This window comes from Branchiostoma belcheri, unplaced genomic scaffold, assembly GCF_001625305.1.
Source record: "Branchiostoma belcheri isolate BF01 breed outbred unplaced genomic scaffold, Haploidv18h27 scaffold65, whole genome shotgun sequence".
Classification (NCBI taxonomy): Eukaryota; Metazoa; Chordata; class Leptocardii; order Amphioxiformes; family Branchiostomatidae; genus Branchiostoma; species Branchiostoma belcheri.
In genome coordinates this window covers 1,926,206-1,933,339 of record NW_017804298.1, presented here as the reverse complement: position 1 = coordinate 1,933,339, position 7,134 = coordinate 1,926,206, and the positions used below count along the sequence as shown (strand labels likewise).

The 7,134-nt window shown below is 38.8% G+C and overlaps 1 protein-coding gene and 1 long non-coding RNA gene across 2 annotated transcripts in view; one reads left to right on the top strand and one right to left on the bottom strand.

Moving 5' to 3' along the window:
* The window catches only part of LOC109483597 (peptidylprolyl isomerase domain and WD repeat-containing protein 1-like), a 28,191-nt gene that overhangs the window by 5,940 nt on the left and 15,117 nt on the right, over nucleotides 1–7,134 (bottom strand). The gene's annotated exons all lie outside the window — the stretch shown is intronic.
* LOC109483599 lies at nucleotides 1,014–1,611 on the top strand. Its single transcript, XR_002141022.1, has 3 exons — nucleotides 1,014–1,099; nucleotides 1,279–1,330; nucleotides 1,475–1,611. It is a non-coding gene; the product is annotated as an uncharacterized LOC109483599 (long non-coding RNA).

The window sequence follows — 7,134 nt, the reverse complement described above, 5'->3', positions numbered from 1 at the left end:
GAGCTGATCTTCAAGCAGATTCTCTGATGGCAAGGGAAGTGTACTAGTATATTGGCCGCCTGTAACCATTGGCTGCGCCACGTATTGGATACTTCCTGGCCAATTAAATTTGATACTGCCTTACAGCAATGACAGCCAGCCAAATATCTGCTTGGAGATTAGTTTGAGCAAGGAGTTTGCAGTGTTTTGGTAGCCTGACACCCTAATCATATTTTGGGGGGATGTTTTTACTTGATACTTTTTTAACTCCATGAGACAACTTATGACTTTTTCTTCCAATTTGCAGCACCCAGCGATCCTCCAGAAAACGTTACAATCACCAACATCACAACAAACTCATTTGTCATCAGCTGGTCACCCCCTAAACACCCGAATGGTATCATCCTGCACTACAACGTTAGACTTGGGAGCAAGATCACAGGATTTGGGAACCAGACAGAAGGATCTTTATGGGGTTTAAAGGATGGCACGAACTACAGTGTTCAGGTCCAGGCGTGTACAGGAGCCGAGGAGTCCCCATGCGGACCCTATTCTCCTGTCAAGTACGCGCAGACACTGAAAAGCAAGTCGTTTTTCTTTTGTTGTCTTTTTTTCTGTTACAATCTCGAATCCGATTTCGAGTTTGCGTTTTAGACCTATAATTACATGCAATTAGGCAATATCTTTTTCAGCCCGTTCATTTGTTCTCTCGCTCCTTGGAATTAATTTTTTCGCTCATTCATTCCACAAGGAGACAATGTGGAACCCAATCCAATGGATCAAAGTCACGGAGGTAAGTTCTTCTTTACTCTATATGTAAACTGTGACGTCTGACGAAAATCTAGAGTTCCTCTATCTATGCAATGTACTTGCAAGGCATAACATTCCAATCAGTTAAGATACAAGGGGTCTACGCTGCATATTGGTTAAATATACTCAAGGTTTATGTCACATCTACCATACATTGTATGTCAATGTGTGGTGAAAAATTCAAAGCTTCTTGGGAAATCGTTTTGTTATTTCTTTTTGTAGCCGTGATTGCCGGAGCCACCCTTGGCAGTGTCTTTGTTTTAGTTCTGATGTTCATCGCAGTTGTGTCTGCGCCTAAACTACGCCAAACGTAAGTCACAACGCAATCGTGCCTCCTTAGTTGTTGAATGCAGTTTACCATTGACACACATGTGGAATGCTGTTCTCAGACAAGACAACTACATGGCTGAAATAACAATTATATGGCTTAGATTAGATGTCATAATAAGATGAAGTTGAACTTACAATGTGACTTGTATCTCAATACAGGTGCATAAGAATATCGTACATTCCAAAACCGAAAGACTTCATCACGGAAGAGGTAACATTTGCTTTATCATTAAATAAGTTGTGTCAGATAATTGACCATCACTTTCATCACATATCACTTTCTGTTTGCGAGAAATATATTATGAGTGAGCGACCTTTAACTATTGTTTTTTTTTTGTGTTATGTACTTTCAAAGCTTCCAGTGACCAATGGAAAGTCTACACCCTCCCTGGACCAACTGTACTTGGTCACTGACAAAGCAAAGATGGCGCCGGAGATAGTGGACAACATCATGGACTTAAAAACTTTTGAACTTGGACCATGTGATCCTGCTAGCCAATCAGAAGTAGAAATGTCAGACGTTGACATCAAAGAAAACTGTGGCATGGTAGAGTCTGATGAAGAGGACTATTCAAAAGTGGTTGAGGTAAAAGACAGATTTCAAGACCTGGATGTAATCTATGTACCAAAAACTGGTATCACAAAAAGAGAAGATGTTTCATAACCCCTGGTGGGTTCTTGGAATGGGGTATTAAGATATTATTTCTGAGTATTATAAATTATGTATATATGTGTGTGTGTACAGAATGCATATGGGACAACTGTATTTGTGAATGTTTTGTTAGCTTGAAGCAAACATAAATTCCTAGTAGTCGCGCCATAGTCTAAAATGGAAATAAACAAACTTTTCAGTCATACAAAACCAAAAATAATGAAATATGAATTAATTTAAAAAAATGAAGTGTGACAAACTGCCATGGAATATGAAAGTTTGATCTTTATTTATTATTATAGTAAAACCTATGTAAATACATGTTTTTCCTTCCCATCAAAAGTTTATGACTTTCAATATGCATGATACTAGTAACTACCCACTCCTTTGGTGAGGGAGAAAAAATATCTTGGAATGGTAGAAATCTATACAGTTGGACTATCTCCTTTCAATGAAGATCTGTCAACTAAGATCTAAAAGTACTACACAATGTAACTGTCTTACAATTTCTGCATCTCAAAGAAGAACATACGGTAAATTAGTGGCAAATCTATACACTTCATTCATTTATAACTGCAGTTACTGTATATCATACAACATCCACACATATGACCGGTTAAATTTATTTCAGGGTGATACTGATGATACTGATGTCTTCATAAGGCTTGTCAGTTTTGGGGTGTGTTTTGACTTGGCTGATTTTGTTGACCACCTCCATTCCCTTGACCACACGTCCAAACACTGTGTGCTTGTTGTCCAACCAGGGCTGGAGAAAACAGAGCAATGATAAGTTTTATTGATACATAGGCACATTAATACCTTTGACCCAGTGTTGCTGTCACACTTCAGAGAAGCTATATGACAAGTCTTACTGGGTAGACACTGAGAACAATTCTCTTGTGGAACATTCACTGCATAAAATTGAATGCACCAAGGCATAAACCTGATCCTCAGGCCTTGCTTTCATTATGCTTTTCCACTTATAAGCATTTTATTTCTTCGTTTTGGCTGAAGATAACAGTATTTGCGCAGTATTTGCAAAAGGCTAGCCCCTTGATGCAGTGATTGCATGACTGTGTGGCCCAAGGGCTACAGAAATGGAGACGGGCACTGCCATATGCGACCATACTAATGGTTGTGGGGAGGACTTTACTTTAACTTAACTTTTAACTGTACTCACAGTTGGTACGACGGTGATGAAGAATTGTGATCCGTTGGTGTTGGGTCCTGCGTTGGCCATGCTGAGGGTGTAGGGCCGGTCGTGCTTCAGTTTGGGGTGGAACTCATCCTCAAACTCACCTCCCCAGATCGACTCTCCTCCTGTTCCAGTCCCTGCACATGAAAATAACACGGTCAAGCTCAATGTCATACTGTATATTACAGTCTTATAGGGTAGAAAGGTGCAATGGCCAAGTGGGTAGAGTGTTTGCCTTGCATTTGGTAGTGTCCACTAGTGTTTCATTTTCAGTTCAGGTACAGGTACACCAGATGTTCAAGTGCAGACTTGGAAGTAGATGTTTTTGGAAGTAGACTTGGAAGTAGGTATAGGTACAGGTATAAGATACACAGCCCTAGTACAGGGTATACTATCAACTAAGTATACATGTATAGTTACTTTCCTAAGACTGTAGTGCCACCTTGTGGTAGGGTTTCGTACTGCAACTGGCAACTTAGCAGTAAACACAATAGCATCCACTGATATGAGTCTTATAAGGTCTTAACATAAAACAACCAAACAAACAAAACATCAGCCCCATGTGTGTGTGTGGGGGGGGGGCAGTGTTTGTGACCTCTGACCTGTGGGGTCGCCTGTCTGGATCATGAAGCTCTTGATGACCCTGTGGAAGATGTGTCCGTTGTAGAAACCGTTCCTGGTGTGAACACAGAAGTTCTCAACTGTCTTAGGACACCTGGGAGAAACAAAAACACACACACAAAATTAATGACAATATTTATGCTCTATATGGGCCAAAATTGCACCCCCGGTATACTTTTAGATAAGTGAGGTATAAGGGTAGGAGGAACATATTAAATGGCTAAAGACATCCAAATACTATTTTAGGGCAGCAAATCTGGAGTTCAAAAGTCAATTTCCTGGTCTTTCTTCTAATGTAGTACAAGTTGAATCAGTCCTATCCCACAGCACACTAATACATGTATCTGTGAGACAAAAATGTGATGTTGCTGTATTGTAGGTTGGTTCTATCTATATACATGTATGGGCGGTACAAAAAAAATGAAGAGATGTCACCTCACATACTTGTCTTAGGGCTATGTAAATGCTTCAACTGGGCTAAAAATGTCAGTAAATGTCAACATAAGACAGATCTCCTCATCCCAAAATTGCATTGGATGCCTTAAAGATGTAGCATGGAGACTTGTCATTTCTTTTCTCCTAGTGAAATAAAAAAAACAGGAAAGTGACCTGATCCAGCCGTAGTGTGGGCTCAATGCCAAGCTCAGAGAGGACAATTGTGACCTCTGCTCAAATCCCCTGCCTCCCACTATATATGATCTTTGTGGAATGCTTCAGCAAAAGGAGGAGGTCCTCAGACTCAATTTTCAAACACGTCTCCGGTAATGATCTTTAACTTGATGTAACACAATCCAGACAGAGGAGTGAAAACCAATATATATAACAAGCCGCGATATAATTATGGAAAAACGTTTTAATTATGGACTCCCACCCATAAATCCCAAATGCTTAACCCAACTGTCTTAATACTTTTTATGGTAACATATTAGGTGGTAATGAATATGCGGAAAGCGTTGATGAGTCCCTTGGGAATAGTCCAATTATACATAATTATACTATAATTATGTATAATTATACATAATGATTTTGGTATTATACATAATTATACATAACCCTTAGGACCGTTATACATAATTATAGATAACCCTTTGGACCATTATCTATAATTATACATAACCCTTTGGACCATTATACATAATTATAGATAACACTTTGGACCATTATACATAATTATAGATAACACTTTGGACCATTATACATAACCCTTTGGACCATTATACATAATTATCCATAATTCTATGGACTATTATACATAATTATACATAACAGTTTGGACCATTATATATAACTATAAATAACAGTTTGGACAATTATACAATAATTTCACGAGGATTTCGCGAGAACCGAGTGCGCCGCTTTCGAAACCTCGAACACCGAATTCAAACATTCGAATTGACGCTGTTACACTTTTTGTTTAGATTAAATTTTTGTTTAAATTTCTCGGTTGGGTTAAGGCAGCCTATGGTATACTATGAGTAGTATTTCATACATATGCCTGTAACTTTTGATAGCTTGGTCGCACCACAACTAAACTTCACACTAGTACTTGAAACACATTGGATAAAGGTTATTTTGTTTTTAATACTTCTGGATTTTTGGGTTAAAAATCAACATTTTGGTTAAAAAAAAGCTGTTTACTTCATGGCTTTACGCGCAAGCGGTAACAACACCTTTCATCATGATATTTTACAAGTAGAAAGCCAACCCCCTATTTATTATTTTTGTCCGAGGCTATTTCGTGTTAAATGACAGTTACATTGTTTTTTTTGGGGCCAAAAACGACAGAAACAGCTATTTTTCTGTCATTTTTCGTTAAAAAATCGCCACAGTTAAAAAAATATCGACTTATATGCAAAGATCAATTATGCTGTTTTCAGCTGCGCTTAAAGCCGTTTATGTCATAGTCCGTGAATAAAATGCGTAACAGCGCGGGTTCACAGGGGAAACATACAAATGACCGCGAGTGACCCCGAATTCGAACACGCGTTCTATTCGAATGACGTCATATCGAACATGGTGGAACATGATTTGGGTTCGAAACAAGTCTGTGGCCATCGTGCAGACACACGTCCGAACTCAAACATGAATATCAGCCTAGGCCGCCTTAACCCAACCGAGTTTGGCACATTTTGCATTAAAATGTCTGTTTTATCGGGTGGGTACCACGATGACATCACCCTCGGCCACAGACCTCCTGCGGATCGGATCACCCGATGGCTGAATCCGTACCTTGGGTGATACAGAATACACTGTGCACTATCTAATATAATGGTTGTTCCAGTCTGTGTCATAAGTAGCCATACAACCCGGGGTTCCAATTGTAGGCTTCAGGCTTCAGAATGTTCCATAGAATAACTGGAACTGTTTTGCCTGAGCTGAGTGTGCCAATTCCAAACATTCAAATACCAGATTGGAATTGATGTTGTATTTTTTAATCTAGGGACTCCAAATTTCGGCTCATTTCGCAATTTGAAAGGCGTGTGTTCTCGAGTTGTTACAATGTGGTGTATCCCGTATCACCCTCGGTCCCAGCCCTCCTACTGTTGAGAGATCCAACCTGTGGTACAATGTACCTCGGTCGATAGGAATACACTGTGTTGTATACTAAAATAGATTATCAAATTCTACAAAATATTAAATATTAAAATAGATTTTGTAGTCTTAAAATCAAGGAGGTTAAAGAATGTCTCAAGGAGGTTAAAGAGACACTCTCCTTGCTGAAATAGAAATCCCATTTTACAGCTTCTGATGTGTTTTAACATTAACAACAAAGAGAATTATTTGCTACATATTTTTCCCTAAATACTTAACGTCTTAAATACATAATAATAAAGTAAGACTTGAAAAAGGAGTCAACATGTACAGAGAATGTACTATGACTAATATATTATGATTACAGAAATTTCTGCAGGAAAAATTTTTCCTGCAGGAATTTCTGTAGGAGAAATAATGCAGAAATTTTTGCAGGGTAAATGTAAATTCCTGCATCCAGAAATTAAATACTTTCCTGCAGACATTTCTGCAGACTTATCTAGAAGAAATGTCCCTGTATCTGGAAGCATCGCAGCAGTGGGATATGAGTGTTGTTATGCATCCAAGCTTGTTTTACAACTGTTAAGGCCACAACAATTTCATTTCTTTTTTCTCAATTTGAAACAGTCCTGTTGACTATAGAATTGCACGCAAAATTAAATCGATGTATGCACTCAAGGTGGTCCTTTTTAGTTAAGCTTTTAGATGATCGCCTGATTTTGGGTGTGAGTGTGTGTTTGTGTGTCTTTGTGCTTGTGTGTGTAATTCATACACTGTAAGTTTTAGGCTGGTAACTCAGAAAATGCTTTAATTTACTTCCCCTGTCCCCATCTGTAACTCTTTTACAACTTCCTCTGACCAAGGAGGTTGTTCTACCTCTATGATCTGACTGGAGTCTCACTCTTGCTGCTTTGGAACTTGTTCATTGTATCACCAGGGTGTGATAATCACCTCTCCTCCCCATTCTCACACATCTTTAGTATGTGTGCTTTGTGTATAGGTGATAACCAACCTC